General features: G+C 38.2%; 1 protein-coding gene across 3 annotated transcripts in view; it reads left to right on the top strand.

Annotated features, from left to right (window-relative positions):
• The first annotated feature begins 3,536 nt into the window (after positions 1 to 3,536).
• LOC143298511 (ficolin-1-like) overlaps positions 3,537 to 21,455 on the top strand; it is a 30,114-nt gene continuing 12,195 nt past the window's right edge. For all 3 annotated transcript variants that reach the window (XM_076611353.1, XM_076611354.1, XM_076611352.1), the window contains exon 1: positions 3,537 to 4,187. The gene's annotated coding sequence lies outside the window, so the exon portion shown is untranslated. The remainder of the gene's footprint in view (positions 4,188 to 21,455) is intronic.

The following is a 21,455-nucleotide window of genomic DNA, read 5'->3' as shown; positions in this document are numbered from 1 at the left end:
CTTAAGACGCTCATTAGTGCACAAATATATAAATTATGCATGCACTCAAGACCTGACTGAGCGCGTTGGGTTATGCTCCTCGTCAGGCATCTGCCTGGTAGATGTGGTGTAGCGTTTTTGGATTTGTCCGAACACAGTGACGCCTCTTTGAGAAACTGAAACTGAATCTCTCTCTCTCTCTCTCTCTCTCTCTCTGTGTTGTTCATGATGCAAGGATGGTGATTGTTTCTTCATGGTTGATTCTTTTGCTTGATGATTGTTGCTTCTCTTTTGTAACATGTAATTTGTGTTATATATGTAATTTGTGAAGCGCCATGAGCCTCTCTGTGAGGGAACAGTGCTTTAGAAGAGCAATTCATTATTATTTTTATTACGATGATGGTGATGGTAATGGTTAGGGTAGGTATGGGTAATTGCGAACGATCCAGTTGAAGCGACCAGCTGAACGTGTGTACTGTAAAGATGATACGTCGTATGATAGTCAAACGTTGTTCGTTTGTTTTTGAAGGCTTTTTCCGACTGGTTGCACTAGGAATAGTTCGTCTGCTCATTCTTTTCAACGTTTTGTCGACGTTTGAAATAGCAAGGGTGCCTGAGGGTAAATGCGAACAAGTGTAATTGCGAACGATGGCTTTGGGTACATTTTGGCAATTGAAACAGAGGCAGGTCTTTGACTCATTAGACATACCATATTATTGGAACATCCCACTAGACTGTTGTATTGCTGGTTTTGATCACACATGTACACAACACATAAACTGATGTTCAAACACACACCCACACACACACACCCACATCGCACACACTCTTTTGAAAGTGCTCCGTAACTGCACAGCATCGTTCGCAAATAGACTCACGTCAAAATATCCTATGGTCTAATTGCAAACGACAATATTTTGCAGGTTCCTGTTAGAACTGGCGTTCTGATCTGTCACCAATATACTTTCTTAAATTCTCCCAGCACTGGTAATACGCATTCAACATATCCGATCAAATAAAACTATTCTAAACTGTGTCAAAGTTAAAGTCCTGTAACTTGCTTACCTTGATTTTAGGTTTTGAGAGTACGTTTGTAATCTTGGTCGGCAGTGGAGTGCGAAGAGAAGAAATAGCGCAGAAATAGCCAGGAGTAGCTGATGTTTGACTCGTTCTTTGAAATTTATATTCGTTAAGGTATCAGGAAATGGTCGAAGCAGACGTTAAATTGTAAAATGCAACCGTTAAGAATGCTTCGAAGTGGGGCGGAATACGAATCGTTCGCAGTTACACGCTGTTCGCAATTACACATACCTACTCTATAATCATCATTAGTATTACTTTTGCACCATGCACGTATGTGGTATTGTCTGCCATCACTGTTTCTTGCACAGATTATATTTTGAGACAAACTCTGTATTGATATTCGGCATTATCATGACCCTGACGTTGCGTTTCTCTTTACTTTTAACTCACTCAGTACGGCCAGTCCTCTCTTCTCCTCTACACAGACCCCTCGGATGTCCAGTGGGTGTCTGAATGACCCAACCTTTAGCTTCTGTCGTCAGAATTGTGGTATTCTTTGTCAACATTCACGTCTCCAGTATAAGAGCCTTCCGCTTGCAATATTTTGATGATGGTAATTGGGGTGAAACGCTGTTAACGTCGTCTCTTCCGCCGTTCGTATGGAGAAAGTTAAACCATTACAATTCTTATTTTTGATTTCTACTATTTTCTTCATTTAAAATCTATATTCTTTATTGTTGCCCTCATCACTGTTTTACATTATTGTTCACTAGTAACTTATAGGTACTGATCCCATTAAAAAAAAGTTATATCAATGCACAGAGGCGATATTGTAGAAGAAAACAACACAGTACACCTTTCATTGTTCTTTATTGTGCATTTCACGCCATTCAGTTAACCCAGATCGCGTTATGTGTTGTGTTTGTCAAAGATTGTAGTATTGTTTTTTTGTTTTTTTTCATATATTGTATTATTGTGTGCTTGTTAACTATGGTGTCATTGAGTGCTTGTTACATAATTCACTACTTACGCATGCTGTCATATTGTACTTCGACGATTAAAAGACATATGAAAAAACTATGTCCAGATATTAGCAATTTCTTCTGATCGGGATACGAAAGTGTCATATCTTTACATCTCCCTTATCATGGAGATGAAAACGAACAAACAAAAAAAAGATGAACTAAAATCACAAAGATGAAGTAAAATCTAACTATTTCGCTGACTGGAAGAACGCAACCCCTTCTCAGATGTGGGCGACGACACACACACACGCGCACGCGCGAGCACGCACACACACACACACAGAAACACACACATGCACATACATACACGCGCGAACACACACATACACATAAACACGTAGGCAAACACACACTCACACACACACACACACACACACAGACACACACACACACGTACGCAAAGACACACACAAACACTCATACACACACACGCACGCACGCACAAACAACCACACGCGCGCGCCAACGCTCACACACACTCACACTCACACAGACATATACGTTTGTTCACACACATTCGCATGCGAACACCTACGCGCAGGCGCACGTGTGTACACACATACGCATAGACACGTACGCTAACACACTCACACACGCACGAACACACATGTACATATGAACATGTACGCAAACACATACACGCACGCACACACACACACACCTTGATAAAAAGTTTCATGTTCGTAGGCGCCTGCGCGCGCACACACACACACACAAACACACACACACACACACACACACACTACAACGAGAACATGCGCACCTACACAGCTACACATATTCTTAACACACACACACACACACACACACACACACACACACACACACACACACACACACACACACACACACATACCACAGACACCTTAATAAATAAAGTTTCATGTCCGTAGGTGCCTGCGCGCGCGTGCACACACGCACAAACATACACGCACAGAGACACACACACATACACACACACGCACATACAAACACACATACCAAAAACATACACCCCTACACATCCACACATACTCTCAACGCGCGCGCGCGCACACACACACACCCACACACACATATATGCTCTCAACACACACACGCGCACACACCTACACACCCACACATACTCTCAACGCGCGCGCGCGCGCGTCACACACACACACACACACACACACACGCACACGCACGCACACACACCACAGACACCTTGATAAATAGACTCATGTCTATAAGCGTATGCGCGCACGCAAGCACACATACAGACAGACATAACACCTACACACCCACACCCACACAAAAAGACCCACACAGACACACACCACAGTCACCTTGAAAAAACAGATTTGTGTACGTGCGCGCGCGCGCGCGCACACACACACACACACACACACACACACACACACGCACGCACACACACACACACACACACATAATTCATTCCCGAAAAAATTCTTAACCACCGTATCGTCACAAGTCTACACAAATCCACAAATCTGACGCGATTCTAAAAAAAAACCCCACCCAGTCACGAACTTGGTGGCAGGTCTGCGTTGTTTGTTTCCTGTACTTTCCCTGTGACGACTTCGAGGCAGTACATCGAAAAACGACTTCGAGAAATAATCACAAGTTCTGTGTTTGCTGATGTTTTGTTTTGTGCTCGGTCTTTGTGCGCGTTACCAAAGGGACAGCAGTTGACTGTTTGACTGTGATCTATTTACTCGCTCGTTCACTTGCGTACTTTAATTTTTTTTTCCTTCTGAAACTGAAGGAAACTTATCAGCGCAGGTTGTATATATCTATATATTTCAACAACTACCTACTATGGGAAATTTAATGAGGATCATCGTTGACAATGAAAATATGGACACCATTGTGAGCAACGCTATTCTGGTGCTTTACAAAATGAAAGGAAAGGGTAACAAAAGAATGTACAAAACGAAACTTTAACTCGGCTGGTGTTGATCAGTCTGCCGGTCGACATTAAAACAAATCAGGAGAGAAGTGATCTCAAGAAACAGACCATCAGATGTGCTGCCTGTAGAGGCACTCATCACAGAGGTCCTGCTGCTCTGTTACCGTCCTTCAGAAGACTTCCTGCAGAACATCAGAAGAACAAAACGTCTGCAGACGTGGCAGCTAGCCAGTGGTCAAAGAGCTTCTTGTCACTTACGTGAACTGAAGGTAACCGAGGGTCGTTCGTTCGTGTGTGTGTGTGTGTGTGTGTGTGTGTGTACTTCAAAGAGTTTTAATGCCGTTCACCTCAGTGGTTCAAGGGTCATCGCATAATAAGTTGTACGTACAAGACGTACAGTACTGAAGACGTGGCTAGAATTTTTCTTTGATTTGCCGCACATTAGCGACGATGAGTAGCGTGGTAGAAAAAGAAAGCGACATTGTTGGTGAACCCGATGATGACTTTCGTGATTCTAATTATGAAACCCTCAAATGAAACCTCCAATCCGAAGTATCGTATAGGCTACTGTGTGTGTGTGTGTGTGTGTGTGTGTGTGTGTGTGTGTGTGTGCTCGCGCGCGCGTGCGCGCGCACACACACGCACACATACACACGCGCACGCACCACACACACACACACACACACACACACACACACACACACACACAGTTCTCAAGAATTGAAAAGGTGGATTGATCGTGGAATAAAAGTCTTCAGAGCTCTGGATTTCAACTTAAAAGTTCTGTAGCGTCGTCCTGATGGCAGTAGCTCATTGTACTTTGCTGGAATATGTTTGTCGTCAGTTGCTATCTGCCTGCTTTTCTGAACCATTCGCTTCTCATACAGCTCTTGCATACTAGCTTGTTTCACTCCTACAATTTTACTGCACACACTCATGGTATCATTCAAAACACGCTTACTCCTCACTCCCAAACTTCTATACCAGCACAAAAATGAAACTGAGCACGGACTCGATACAACGTCGATACTAACTTTGAATAATATTGGAATTTATACCAATATTTCTAAGTTTCTGCAAACAAAATATTCTAAATTGGCATTTCTTATGACTGGAATCAACATTCCTGTCAAAAGTCAGCTTATTGTCTAAGATAGTCCCTTAATATCTATTTTCATTCACCCTCTCCACTGTTTGACCATCTATAACAACGTTAGCTATGGGCAAGGGGTCTTTCCGAAAATCTATTAACATATATTTTGTTTTAAATATGTTCAGATCCAGATAGTTTTCCTTACACCAAGAACAGAACTTTTTGATTTCAGCAAAGTAAATAGCGTCAGAGTTGGACATATCTTCAACAGCTGAACCATCAGAATATTTTATGACAGGAGTTTCCTCCGTGCCTCTGCAGTCATTTGTGTACAGTATAAATAGGACAGGGTGCTCCAGTACAAGTAGAGTTTAGATTGGAGTGGGCAGAATGAAAACGGACGGACTGAGTTCTATTGAGGAGAAAGCTTACTTCAGTTACCTCCCATGTTGGGAAAGTGATGATTCAACTCGTCTTCTACCCTGTTTACCCCCAACTCACCGTTCAGTCCCCAAGCTTAATCATCTTTTAACGATTACATTCAAATGTGAAAATCAATACTTAACAACAAAATGTCTGCAATCACGAATACGTATGTCGGGACACTGGTCGAAATTTCTCCTCCTCCCCCAGTATTGTTGTTACTGTTGCAATGTTTCTCAAGTTACTTTCCGCAGGTGTTTTACCATTGTTCCCATTGATGGAATATATCCTTTTTTTTTTGTTCCCGGACTTTCTTGGGTCGACCACCGTTTTATTTTGTACATGAATTCATTATAACAATTCAGAGTAGATGGAAAAGAAAGGGGGAAAAACAAAGTAAGAAAAAAAAAAGAATACAGTGTACATTAACAATAATATCGTCGTCATAAGTCATTATACTTATAATATATTGTTCTATCAATTTGGTCAAGGTGGACACATTTTCATCATGTGTAACAGTGCAGTTTTATAACATATAATAGACATTATATCTAGCATCGGCATAGAGTTATGGACACTTTGCTTAGCTAACGTAATGTGGAAAGAACACAACCCACACATGGGATATCTTATATATGAACACATTTCCTCTAGTTTTCTATACGTGATTATATAAAACACCCATTACACAGTCATGTTAAACATTATTACTGCAGACACATAAGTGCACATGAATACACACATGCATATATTATTTACATACTCGCATACTTACACATTCACGTACATCTGTTCAAGTTTAAAAATATATATATATCTTTGAGCCTTCATTATTATTGTGCATTTTGATCTTTCATAATATTTTGTTATGGGTTACTGTTTTCAAGAAGTTTTATATATGGACACCATTTTCTCATAAATACAACGCTTAACATTTCCGTTGAATGCATATATCTTTCTACTTTATAACTATTTCTTAAATCATTCAAAAAGTGCTATATACATGGTTTAATCTTATTTATTCTGCATTTATAAACAAAATATTTTGCAACAAGAATAATATAGTTGAAAGTTTCATCTATTTTTGTAATTTCATCATTTCCAAATAGAACTAATTCTATGTTTAACTTAACGTTTGAGCAAGTATTACATCTTTCTTTTAAAACGTTCTCTAGTTCCTTCCAAAACAATTGAGAGAACTTGCAAAACCATAGATAATGTTGTACTGAATCTATTTCATTTTTACAGAAATTGCGCTTGTCACTGTTTGTAATACCCATTTTCTTCAGAATTTTGTTTGTAACTAAAATGTTGTGACAAATTCTAATTTGAAACCACTTCAATTTTATCTCTTTTACTTTTTTTATTTGCTTCATGGTGGTTACCCAATTAACGATGATATCTAATTTTTGCTCCCACTTAACAAAAGAATTTATATTGTAAATAAAGAGTGGTTCAAGAAGTATATCATAATATATTTGCGAGCCTTTCATAGTAGAGGATATTAAGTGTAGTGCTTTCGATTGTTCATTACAGGTTTTATCACTTAGATAAATATTATGTGTAATTAAATAACTTTTTATCGAATGTATCAATCCCATATACACTAAATAATTTACATTAATATTATATTTTTCTGTAAAGCACGTGTAACTAAGAAAGCACCCATTTTCATCAACAATATCTCTAACCAGATATATATTCTTATTTGTCCAACATTTGTAGTGGATTGTGTTGTTACCGACTCTAAATTTGTCGTTATAAAAGAGGGGCTCTGCAAGTACCTCGTGTGGCTCTTTTAATTCTATCTGTTTCGTAAAATTCGTGTATGCCTGAAAAACATCTTTCCAAAATTGGTTACATTCGATAGTTAGAAACTTTCTTGAACCATACAGATGTAGTGAGTTAATTTCTTGGCATTTTATAAGTAAGATTCTCTTCCAATTTGGTGTTCCTGTGTATAATTTCCTTATCCATGTTATCTTAAGAGCATGTATAAACTTTTTTATGTCTGGTATACCTATTCCTCCGTTTGCAACATTATGTATCGAGTATTTTCCTTTAATTTTATCTGGCTTTTTATCCCATACGAATTCATAGCATAGTCTCTGTAATTCTTTTATTTCTTTGTCTGGAGGGTTTGGAAGAAGAATCCATTAGTATATTAGCTTTGAAAGTATGAGAGATTTGAGAATAGCAATTCTACCGAGTGGTGTGCATATACGTTTTGACCAAATCTTGAATAATTTTTTTGCTTCTGTTAATTTATCCCTTGTGTTCACTTCAGTTATTTTTGATAGATCGTTTAAAAACCATATACCTAAAATCTTGAATTTGGAGGGGTTCCATTTCATATTCTTTTCTGGGAGATATTTCCTTTTCGAATTTCTCATACACCCTAACCAAACATTTAGCGTTTTGTCATAATTTAACTTCAGACCTGAAAATTCTTCAAATCTATTTAGTGTTTCGAATAATTTCTCATACGGTTCTTTATCTCCCTCTAACGTAAATGTTGTGTCGTCAGCAAACTGACTAATTTTAAATTCGGTGTTCAATATGCTAATGCGTTTAATACTCTCATCTTCACTTATCTTGCATGCCAGAATTTCAGAGCACAATACAAATAGGTATGGCGAAATCGGGTCTCCCTGGCGGCACCTGTTTGTACTCTGAAACTCTGGGATACCTTGCCATTTACTATGACATATGACTTTATATTTCTATAAAAAGTGCTTACCCATTTACATATATCTTCTCCAAATCCAAAAGCGTTTAAGACCTTGTTCATATATACCCAGTTTACCTAATCAAATGCCTTCTCAAAGTCTATTGAAACTAGTAAGCCTGAAATGTCTTCTTTTTCTAAGTAATGCATGATGTCATATAGTATTCTTAAGTTATCACCAATGTATCTACCTGGAATGAAACCTGTCTGATCTTCATTTATTAACTTAGGCAGGACTGACTTAATTCTACTAGCTATACATGCTGATCCTATCTTATAAATAACGTTTAACAAGGATATAGGCCTCCAGTTTTTTAAGTATTCCCTTGGTTTATCCCCTTTTGGCAGGCATGTAATTAATCCTTCTTTCTGTGTTGTTGACATTTCTCCACTTATAAATCCTTCATTCAGTGATCTCACAACAAAGTCACTAATGTCCTTCCAAAAAAATTTGAAAAACTTTAGTCATTCCATCTGTACCTGGACTCTTGTCGTTATGCATTCGTCTAATAGCATCTGTGGCTTCTTGTCTTGTAATTAATCCTTCTAGTTGTTTTGATTCTGTCTCATCAAGTCTGGGTAAGTTGTTTACATAATCACTAATATCTAAATCTTTTACATTCTGTTCTTTGTATAGGTCTTCATAATAATGTCTTGTCGCCTTTAGCATTTCATCTGCTTCTGTCAGTATATTACCTTGATCTGTAAATAACTTTAACATGTGTTTGCTGATAAAGTGACGTTTTTCAAGATTACAAAAATATTTACTTACTTTTTCACCCTGAGATGCCCATCTTGCTTTAGATCTTAAAGCTATCCCTTCCATTTTCAATTTCCTTAATTGTATGAGTTCTTCCGTCTTCTCCTGCAATTCTCTAATTATATTATACGACCGAACTTCCTTTTCGTGACTTCCTTTGGAACAGAATCAACCCTGTGTGTGTGTGTGTGTGTGTGTGTGTGTGTGTGTGTGTGTGTGTGTGTGTGTGTGTGTGTGTGTGTGTGTGTGTGTGTGTGTGTGTGTGTGTTTCAGACTGTCTTCGTGTGCGCAAAGGATTATGTTGAGTTATTTACTCAAAGCAAAAAAATATTAGAATACTAATAATGACAATAATAGATAACTAGAAAAAACAACGCACATTTTTAGCACTTGAACCTGTCAAAAAACAATGCACACTTTTAACACGTGAACCAGCCAGTCAATGATCAATATATCCATGTTTGACCGGGGAAAGAAAAAAACAAAACAAACAAAAACAAAACAAAAAACAAACAAAAAAACAAAAAAAACCCCACCAAAAACAAACAAACAAACAAACAAAAAAACCACACACACACACGCAATAAAATAAACAAGAACAACAGCTACTAACAGCAGCAGCAAGTACAACAATAACAACAACGTCAACGTCACACAAACAGAGATTCCGCAAATACATGAGGCACCTGCATTCATTTGTGTGACACCTCACACCCAGCTCCCACAATCCACTCTCTCTCTCTCTTCTCAGCAAAGGTTATCGCGGAAGCATTTAACCACATTGACCCACTGAAAGCGACTGCTGTAAGCGTTGCTTACGTAGCAGACAGAAAAAAGATCTGGCGTAGTTCATGCCACTTTGATGACTTACCTGTTTTGTTTTTTAAAGTTCTAAAATTCTATTTCAAAGTTTTATACATTGTTTATTATTCAGTTGCTAATACACTTTGCCGTAAAAGCCAAACAGACTGTAAAAGAAAAAAAAAAAAAAATCATTTCATTTTTCTTTCTCTTCCTCCCTCCCCCCCCCCCCCTCCTCTCAAACACACAAATGCATATGCACACAAACAGCAATGTAAGCGCATGCGTGAACATTACTTCCTCCACTACGACAAGGCCAGTTGGACAAGATGGCTGCACGTTAGTGTTACGACTGATTCTGTGTTAAAAGTACGTATATTAACAAATTGAGTCGTAAACCTTAGAAAATGGGTCACAATATCAACTAATGGTAATACCACTTCAGGTATGCATGAACACTGCTGTTATAATAGGCACTAACATCAGAAAGTACCCATTCTTTCTTCTTCTTCTTCTTTTTTTTATTTATTTTTTTTAACGTTTTTATTTTATTTTATTTTATTTATTTTATTTTTTTTCCCCTTGTACACAAGGTTATATTTTGACTTTTCACGACATCAATGTGATTCAACATTCACATAGCAAAACATTTGGTCCATCAATGATCATCGAAAAAAAAAGAAGAAGAAAAAAATCATTAATCTGTTGAGATACAAGGGTTTTTTCAATATGATAATACTTATAATAGTAATAATAAGATGAAGAACAATAACAAATAATAAAGAACAAGATAAACAAGATACCAAATGTCACATCATGGCATGTATACATGTTGAAATAGTTTCAAGGAGCACCAGTTGTTGTTGTTTTTTGTTTTTTGTTGTTGTTTTTATAAAGTGTGTTATTAGAGGATTATTATAATTATGTTATCCATTACCTGTGGCGGCTTACTTCTTTTATCAAAAATTGATGTACAAACATGTCAAATTTTGCAGTATACTCATTTCTGATATTGTTAAAAATTCTATCAAACATGCATCATTCATATACTGCATTATGATGGCAGTTTTCATTTTACTCAATGTTCTATTACCAACACAGAGTATGGTAGCCATTTTTTAACAAAATCACAGTAATTCATTTCCATTGTGTGTATATGCTTTTCTAACTTGTATCTATACTTGAGGTCAAGCAGGAATGCTTGCAGAGTTGGTTTTATTGACTCACTTGTGTAAACAAGTGAGGCTATGTTTTAATTTGATTGATTCTACTCCTGTGTATAAAAAATTTTGCCCATAATAACATTAAATCTAAAGTATCATCCATTGTATTTTTATCATCAGTTCCAAACAATGCCAACTCAAAGTTCAATGACAGTCGTTCACAGTTTTCACATTTCTCTCTCAATAGCTTATGAAAGTCCTGCCAAAAGGTTTGCGTAACTGGACAAAACCATAAATAATGTTGCACTGTGTCTTTTTCAATATAACAGAAATTGCATTTGTCATCGTCAACTACACCCATGTTTTTTAGGATGATATTTGATACTAAAATTCCATGACATATTCTAAGCTGAAACCATTTCATCTTTATTTCTTTGATTCTATTTATCTTTTTCAATGTTTTCTTCCAGTCAATCTGTGTACCTAACCTATTTTCCCATTTCATAAAAGCTTTCATGTCAAAAATTTCGTTTTTCTCCAAGATTATATCGTAATAAATCCGTGTTCCCTTTTTTACCCCACAAATGGTTTTTAACGCCTTACTATTTTCATTGTTGTCATGATTCTCTAATATTATATTTCTTTTTCTGATGTATTCTTTGATTGATTGAATGCAACTAAGGTAATTTAGGTAATTCGTTCTTATTCCCCACTTCTTAAAAAAGTCTTCCTGCCTTAAAAACTGGCAGTTTTCATCCAGAATATCACGCACGAAAAATGCATTTTTTGCAGTCCAGTTCTTAAAATGAAAAGGATTGTTGTCGATTCTAAATTTAGCATTGAAAAAGATGGGGTCAGCTAATAACTCTTTACTGTTATCTAGTTCAGTATGTGTGTTGAAACTGTCATAAGCTTTCATAACGTCTTTCCAAAAGTTATTATAATTATCTTTTAAGAACCTCTTTGAGCCATAACAGTTTAACCTAGCTATTTCCGGGCAAGTGGTTTGTAATATTCTTTTCCATTTGAAATTTCCTACATAGAGTTTCCTCACCCAGGACAGTTTCAGTGCTTGTATAAATGCGTGTATGTTTGGTAATCCAATGCCCCCATTTTCAATACTGTGAACTGAGTGTATTCGTTTTATTTTGTCCGGCTTCTTGTCCCATACAAATTCAAAACACATATTCTGAAGTTTTTTTAATTTCATTGTCTGGTGGGTTTGGTAACAACATCCACAGGTACACTAGTTTAGACAGTATGAGGGATTTTAATATAGCTACCCTTCCTAGTGGTGTACACGATCGTTTAGACCAAATCTTGAATAAATTTCTAACTTCCATTAGTTTGTCTTCTACGTTAAATTCTGTCAAGTGTGATAGATCATTCATAAACCAAATGCCAAGGATTTTAAATTTCTTAGGATTCCAATTCATACGTTTTTCTGTTAAATACTTTACATTTGAATTCTTATTTCTACCTAACCATACATTAACTGTTTTTTCAATATTTAATTTTAAACCTGAAATTTCTTCAAAAGAATTTAATGTATCAAATAACTTATTGTAAGATTTTCTATCTCCGTCAAGCGTGAATGAAGTGTCATCTGCAAACTGGCTTATTTTGAATTCTACGTCTGAAATCTGTATCCCTTTAATTTCTTCATCTTCCCGAATTTTACACGCTAGTATCTCTGCACACAATACAAATAAATATGGTGATAGTGGATCCCCTTGTCTACACCCTCTGCCTATGGGGAAGCTTCGAGACCTTTTTCCGTTAACTATCACATAGGCTTTGATATTATTATAAAAGGTATGTATCCATTGACTAATATCCTTTCCAAAACCAAACGCTTTCAGAACATTTTGAATATAATTCCAATTGACAGAGTCAAAGGCTTTCTCAAAGTCTATGGAGACTAAAAGACCAGGCAGATTTCTTTTTTCTAGGTAGTTTATCATGTCGTACAATGTTCGTATATTGTCTCCTATGTACCGTCCTGCTATAAACCCTGTCTGGTCCTCGTGAATAAGTTTTGGTAATACTGTTTTCATCCGGTTTGCAATACAAGTTGACCCAATTTTATAAGTGACATTAAGGAGAGAAATTGGTCGCCAATTTGTTAAGTATTCCCTAGGTTTATCCCCCTTCGGTAAACATATTACAAGTCCTTCTTTTTGTGTGATAGACATTTCCCCTTTAGTAAAGCCCTCATTTAGTGATCGAATTACAAAATCTCCTAGCTGTCTCCAAAAGAACTTAAAAAAATTAACAGTCATTCCGTCAGTTCCTGGGCTTTTGTCGTTTTGCATGTTTTTTAATGCTTGCGAAGCTTCTTCTTTACTTATCAGTCCCTCTAATTCGTCAGGTTCGTCTTTATTCAATGTTGGTACTTTTGTGTAAAGATCGATATCTATCATTCTACAATTTCTATTTTTATAAAGTTCCTCGTAAAACGTCTTTGTTTCTTCTAACATTTCTTCTCTATCCGATAAAACTCTACCGTCTTCTGTCACCAGTTTCAACATCTGTTTGCTTACAAAGTGCCTTTTCTCCAAAGAACAAAAATATTTATCTATTTTTTCCCCTTGAGATGCCCATCTTGCCTTAGACCTTAAAATTATTCCTTCCATTTTTGTTTTCCTAAATTCAGCTAGATGTAATTTTTTCTCATTTAGCAGTATTAGATCACCTTCGTTTAAGGGTGACTTTCTCTCTAAATTTTGTATTTCGTTTTCTAATTTTTGTTCATGCTGTTTTGATTCCCTTGTCCTATGTATGCTATATGTAATTGACTTTGCTCTGATTTCCATAAGAAGCGTATCTAAAAACAGTTGGTCTGATATCATGAACTGAATCTTGTCATTAGGTATCTGGTTCAGGTTATCTCTTGCATATGGAAATACTGCATATTGACCTTTGATTTCTTCAATAGTTTCATTTATAAGTTTTACGTATGCATGATCTTTGAGTAATGAAGAGTTAAATTTCCACAAGGTTTTAATTTTCTCCTCAGTCTTAAAGGTGAGTTCAGTCAATATCAAGGAATGGTCACTTCTACATCCATAAACAATATCTACATTGGTAACATAAGTAATCAGTGTATCTGAGACTAAAAAGAAATCAAGTCTACTTTGCTGGAATGGGTTTGTTCTCCTCCAACTATATCGGAGAACTTCTGGATTTAGCTCTCTCCAAACATCTACCAGTTCTAAATGGGAAATCATTTCAAATACTACTTCTCTAGCTTTGGCATTGTTAATGTGTTTATAATTATAATAATCGAGACTTGGATTTAATACAAGGTTCCAATCTCCTGCAATGATCACATCCAAGACATCTAGCGCTACAATCTTTTCTTTAATTTCTTCGAAAAAATCAGGTTCGTCTTTGTTTGGACCATAAATATTTACGAGCACTATATGTCTACCCATTGTATTTAACACCAGTATAATGTAGTTTCCTTTTTTTTTTTTTTTTATCCCTTATTGTCTTTTTAATTTTGAAATCAAAATTATTGTTCAGTAATATAGCCACTCCTCTCGATCTGCTGTTATTTGAGGAAAATACACATTCATAACCCCATTCAGTTCTAATCTGTTGCTCTAATGTCTTAGTGAAGTGGGTATCCTGTAGGAAATACACTGAACAGTTTTTCTGTCTTAAATGTTGAAATACATCTCTTCTTTTTTGGAAATTACCTAGACCTTGGCAGTTGAGAGATGATATTGTAAAGCTACACATTACTAGTTTGCTTGTCTGGTATAAAACTAATGCTCCTTATTTTCATTGTGTATTTTTCAGACATGCCGTGTTTATGTTTATCATGACGTAAAGCATAAGTTTGACAAAAATGAATATTATCAAAAATAAAGTGTGAAATGTACGTAACTTGAAAAAAGAAAAAGAAAATATATTGAAAGTGACAAAACATTCTTCTGCGGATGGGTTTCGCTGGGCATTTAGCACATGAAAACACAAGTACTGTCATGGATTAGTAAAATATACATGTATAAATCAGTTCACCGATACACGGTTACTTACGTAAACATGTAGAAGTCATAGAACACATGAACTGAAGTAACCCCATGTAACTTTCTCTGGGGACATAAATATTGCAAGAGGAAGAAAAAGCAACACACACACTAAAAACAACACACACAAAGTAGCAATACAGCTTCCATTTCTTTTTTCAATTATATACCTAAAAAGACAACACCGAAAAGCAAACCAAAACGGAAAATGTGGTCTTCGCATAGATTTCAACCAAGGGCCACAACCCTCCCCAACCTTCCGCACCGGCATTGTACTGCACCCCCTCCCTCCCCCCCAGGCCCCCTTCCCCCCTCCCCTTCACCCTCCCCGCCCCGTAGACAGCAGGGGGAAAAATCATGCTTGTGCGGGAGAACAAAACAAAACAAAACAAACTCACACACACACACACACACACACACTCAAAACAACAACAACAACAACAACAGCAAACACACACACACACACACACACACACACACACTCGCACAAAAACGTGCACTACGTGACCAGATCAAAACATCTGAGCTGATTTCATAACACCAACCTGTCCTCCCTGTACGCGTCCATCCAAACCTGATGTCCTTAGATTTTTGGTTATCGGTACAACTGTACTTTTAGCATAAAAAAATGTATACATTTCTATATGTTTGTACATTGGTATTTTGCTCTATATTAACACTTTTGTAAACCCGCGGAGTATTGCATATTTATCATGCACACGCAACCGCTGATGTTACTCCTGTGCATGTAGAAAATAAATAAATAAATATACTAATAAAAAATATGAAAGTGACAACAGCCAACAATATATATGGAGTGATGCATCACAGTAATAACAACACGTGTTAAACAACATCATCAAGACATGCACAAAAAGGACTTCATTTAGTACAGTGGTTTTGGCTATTTGATTGAAACCAGTTTCAGTTTCACTCTCTCAAGGAGGCGCCAACGCGCTCGGACAAATCCATACATGCCACACCACGTCCGCGATTCAGATGCCCGGGCAGCAGCACAACCCAACGCGTCTGAATGCATACATACATATATATATATATATATATATATATATATATATATATATATATATATATATATATACATACATACATACATACATATATCTTTACTTTGACCTAATTTGACCCAGTGACATTCAAGAATGACAAAGTGGCCACACACACACACACACACACACACACACACTGATGCACGCACTTGTTGACTCACCCACATGCACACACATCGACACACCTTCACAGTCACACGCACGCATGTGAACACTCGCGCACGCGCGCGCACTCACAAAAAAAAAAATTCTTTCTGTGTGGTTCTAAGCAGAACGGTGAAACTGATGGCTGCTCGACCATGTTCGACAAGATGGCCGACACTTAGTGTGTCTGATGAATAGCTCAGCGCTGTATCTATATCATGCACATGTGATATGTACTATAAGGCTGCTGTGTGCACATCAGTGATTTGTTTTGAAGTGTTGTCAGATTGTGGTAGAGGGAAACGACACACGCTGAAAAAGGAAACAGAAAATGTACACTTCAAAGAAAAACTTTACTTTCCTACACCTTTCAAGTAGTTGTACTCACTGGAAGGAAGTAAAATGGCGGGAATGAAGGGACTAAAATGATGGACAAACGCCTTACTTTATTGATATTAGTTATCAGTTTACCAGTTCGCTTCGTGGAGGGCGTGGCCAAGTAAGAGGGCGTGGGAAAGACTTCGTGGAGGGCGTGGCCAAGTAAGAGGGCGTGGGAAAGAAAAGTCGAGGGAAAAAGCAGAGAGGTGAGGAAGGGGCAGTGGGACTTTGATTCTAGCACACTTTATTCCCATAATTTGTATGGTCTTGACACTATTGATTTTTTTTAGTTTGGTTATTTTTATTCGTTTTCTCTCTCTTTTTTGTGCTTGTTTATGTTGCTTTGTCCTTCAGTGGAGAGTTCGGCAAATTTCCTCGCAGAAAAAAAAGCATACATGTTGCATACTTTCGACAAAAAAGGTAGCCTTAGAAGGTGACATGTTCAAGTGTTCATAATATCTTAAGCGGTATTGTTTTTGTTGTGTTTTGTCTTTACAAAGTCCGCCATTCACAACAATGTCTAGAAAAGACGTTAGTATAAAAAAAAAATATGGCTGTCTGTCAACATGTGTTTCCGGGAAAAAAGGTGAACATTTCCACCTGTTTCAATTACATCTGCTTCTTCTTCACAGGGCAGTCTTCATCCACGTGTGACACTGGTCCTGCCAAGGAACATCTGACAACCGTTGATCTGTTCAGCACTTACCATCGATCTGTTCAGCACTTACCATCCAGTGTTTTGGATGAGTGTGGACATCCAGTGACACCATCTGACAACCGTTGATCTGTTCAGCACTTACCATCCAGTGTTTTGGATGAGTGTGGACATCCAGTGACACCATCTGACAACCGTTGATCTGTTCAGCACTTACCATCGATCTGTTCAGCACTTACCATCCAGTGTATTGGATGAGTGTGGACATCCAGTGACACCATCTGACAACCGTTGATCTGTTCAGCACTTACCATCAAGGACATTAGATGAATGTGGACTTCCAGTGACAATATCTAGCAACCGTTGAACAGTTAAGAACTTACCATCAAGGGTATTAGACGAAAGGTTCGCGTTTGTTGATATCTAACATAAGTTTTCCACCATTCACCGTTAGGTTAAAAATCGATTGAATTGTCAGATTGACCGATCAGAATCCCTAATGGCCGAAGCCATGCAGTTAGCAACCACTAGCCCGCTGTCCAAGCCCACAGCCGTTGGTCTTACCATTGTAGGGTATGTCTTGGCAGCTCTTGTATGCATTGCCATCATCATCGGCACAGGCTGGATCATGGCGATGCTGGTGCGCCGCATCATACGGGCCTGGGGGGGAGCGCACGCCGTACGAGAGGGAGGATCTGAGAGCAGCCTGATGTCACATGACGAGGAGGAGGGGAAGGGAGAAAGAGATGGGGAGGGAAAAGGAGGTGAGAAGGGAGAGGAGCTGGGTGGTGGTCGAGGAGAAGAATACTGTGAGGTGACCACCATCACTGAGGCCTAGAGGAATGGGCCGATAAGCTTATCTATGGCTTGCATTGTCTGTAGAAGTTTGCCACATTTTCACGACGATTTGTTTTTGTGTGTGTTTTTTTGCTTGATAAATTCTCGTCTTTTTGCTGTATTTCAGATTTATAACCCTGTGAAGCGATTGAAATCTAGTGTCACAATGTTTTCAATGTCTGCAATATTAAAAAAAAAAATGAAACAAAGCACATAAAAACGACTACCCTCCCAGCTATGGATAACACAACACATAGAGAACGAGACTGATTCCAGAGGCATGGTGCTGGCAAGAGGAACACGGGACGAATTCAAAACACAAAAGATCAAATCCAGTGGTTTAATTAATTTAGCATTGCATTCATGACGGGTTCATTGGGCTTACTGAATTTTTCTTCAGCCAGTAATACAAATAACGTCATAACTGTTGTCAAACCCAGACGAACCCAAATGTCTATCATGAACAAACAGGAACACAGTCCTTGAATAGGTATATGGCGTGATGTGTGGCTCAGCCCGTTGACCAACCGTCAGCCCAAGCGAACTGGCTCACACAAAGCAAGCGATGTCGAGCAGCCCATGTCGTGTTTCAGACCAGGGGAAGCTCTTTTGATGACCAGATTATAACACAGACATTGATTTGATAACACCGAGTTTCACACAGATAGTAAAATGCTGAAAGACTTCGTGGAGGGCGTGGCCAAGTAAGAGGGCGTGGGAAAGATAGAAAAGTCGAGGGAAAAAGCAGAGAGGTGAGGAAGGGGCAGTGGGACTTTGATTCTAGCACACTTTATTCCCATAATTTGTATGGTCTTGACACAATGGATTTTTTTTTTAGTTTGGTTATTTTTATTCGTTTTCTCTCTCTTTTTTATGCTTGTTTATGTTGCTTTGTCCTTCAGTGGAGAGTTCGGCAAATTTCCTCACAAAAAAAGCATACATTTTGCATACTTTCGACAAAAAAGTAGCCTTAGAATTTTTTGTGTGTGTCTGTGTGCTGATTTATACCCATTTTCACTGAATATGCCATGACAGTAGCTCTGCAGCAGGACTTAAGTTTCCCAGACAGCGATCGGGTAATGCTCAGCCAAGATTAAACCTTGTCAATAACTTTTCATCAAAAGCCGATACCTGATTGATATGAAACACTATCGATCAGCTGACTAACCAAACTATCAACATACGGAATGTCTCACTTAAGGATGCTTCTGTTGAAAATCAAAATAGTCACTTTTATGATGTCGCAAGACCTACAATAAAATCAAGTAAACTGATTCTTAATATGTCATATATTCACGAAGAAACACCCTGTGTGTGTACATGAAGTGTAGAATGCTTTTATTTGTATGAAAGCAAAAGGAACAAGATTTCTTGATAACACCGATTGGAAAATCTTTAAATTATCTACTCCTGTTAACGCTGAACGCATACATTCTGACCTCATGTACATGTATATCTAAAATCCAAGTCCCAGTCTCATTTAAAATTTAAAAAGTCATACACATTTTTCTAAGAATAATGACCGTTCAAAACTTTTAAATTATTGACCAGTTTGTAATTTATCCATTGTCAAAACTGACAGAAAAGCATCTAAAGAAACATGTCATCAATCATTTCAGTTTATTTCGTCTTTATCAGTCAGAGTTTAGACCTAACTACCCCTGCCTTACAGTGCTAATTAATCCAGTTAATCAAAGGTTCACACGTATCAACAATAATAAAATTACATGTTTTTTTTTTTCCTGACCTTACAAAGGCATTACATGCCACTGATCACACTCGTCTTCTGGGAAACCTAAAAGTATGTTGGTTATCTCACAACACGTGGGAGCTCATGTCTTCATTTTTATCTAACAAAAAGCAAATGGTTTCAGTTGACAGGTCCGAATCTCAACTTTTAACTTCCCCTATAAAAGGCATATCATTGTGAGATTTTCAATTCTGTGGCCTGCTCCTATCAGAGTCCCTAAATTGCTTGTTTTATGTTTGTCATATTTCAAGGAGTGCTTTAGGTTTCTGTATTTGCAACACCCACACGCGCACACTCACACACCCACATACACACGTACTCAAATGTACATATGCACGTACACACACACGCACGCACACACACACACACACACGCTTTTACGGTTGTGGGCACATGTAATTTAGCTCAGACCAGCTTTGCAGTTGAGTGATTGAGACAGTATGTTTACGTGTGTTTACGTGTGCAATGTGTCATTTGCAAATAGTGCATTAACGTTCAAATAATAAAAAAAACACACACCCCACTGTGTGTGTGTGTGTGTGTGTGTGTGTGTGTGTGCGTGCGCGCGCGCATGCCACTCCGTGTGTATGCGTAGGTGCGCGCACTCATGCACGCGCGTGTGTTGTGCCTGCTTGCACGTGAGCACCGCGCATCTGCACGTACCTCTCTCTCACTCTTTTTGTCTGTCTGTCTCATGTTTTTCTCTATCCCTCCCTTGTCACCCCCCTACACTCTCTCTCTCCCCCAGTTTGAACCCACCACCCCTCTCCTGTCATACACTTCAAGTAAACAGAGATCTTCTGTCTACTCTCAGAAATACCCACCTGATCTAAAAGATTGACTCCAGGAAATAACTTCATAATTCTATCGCATGCTCAGAATGAATAATGTTTTCTCTCTCCTTCTCTTCAACTGCCTCACAATTTTTAACACCACGATAGTTATTCACGCTACTAAAACAACAACAAACCATACAAAAAAGAAAAGAAAAAAAGAAAAAGTATACATTGTGTGTGTGTGTGTGTGTGTGCGCGCGCATGAAGTGTGCATTCATATGCGCGTTTGTATTCACTGTTACTCTTAGAAAGAAGAAAAAAGCCAAGTGAAAGAAATTTTAGTCCATCATCATCAATATAAACAAAACAGTCTCAAAGTCTGTGGCCTTTCATGCCCTGCTCTCATGGTGACCCAAGTTTCGATACCCCTCCACTTCCGTGCTTGGGGTGAATCCTGTCAATGTCTTCAGTGTCGACAGATTCATGGGGGGCTGTTGTTTGAGGGACGTGGTGGCGGTCTCCACTCTGGGGGGAACGCTCACTCAGTCTGGCTCCGCGACTCAGTCATTATTGTCGTTAGTACAAGGACTTAGTAGGTGGTGTCCTAAGTAAGTTAAGTCAGAACAGGCACAACTGAACATCACCGAAGTGACTCAGCAGCAGTGCAGGGTCTCCTCTGGTGTGTGGCCTCCTGGCGACCTAGCATCGATGGTTCCCTGCGGACTACCGACACTGGAACTGTGACGGACGAACCGGGGTGTGACCGTGTGTGGGGGAATCTAAATGAGCGGCGTGGGAGTAATGCCACTGAAACGGTGCAGATAATGGGGCAGCAAAAAAACCCAACCAAACAAAAACAACAACAACAAAAAAACAACAACAAAAAACACAACAACAACAAAAAAAACAACAACAACAAAAC

Source organism: Babylonia areolata, chromosome 24 (genome assembly GCF_041734735.1).
Source record: "Babylonia areolata isolate BAREFJ2019XMU chromosome 24, ASM4173473v1, whole genome shotgun sequence".
Taxonomy (NCBI): Eukaryota; Metazoa; Mollusca; class Gastropoda; order Neogastropoda; family Buccinidae; genus Babylonia; species Babylonia areolata.
This window is presented reverse-complemented; position numbering and strand designations above follow the sequence as displayed.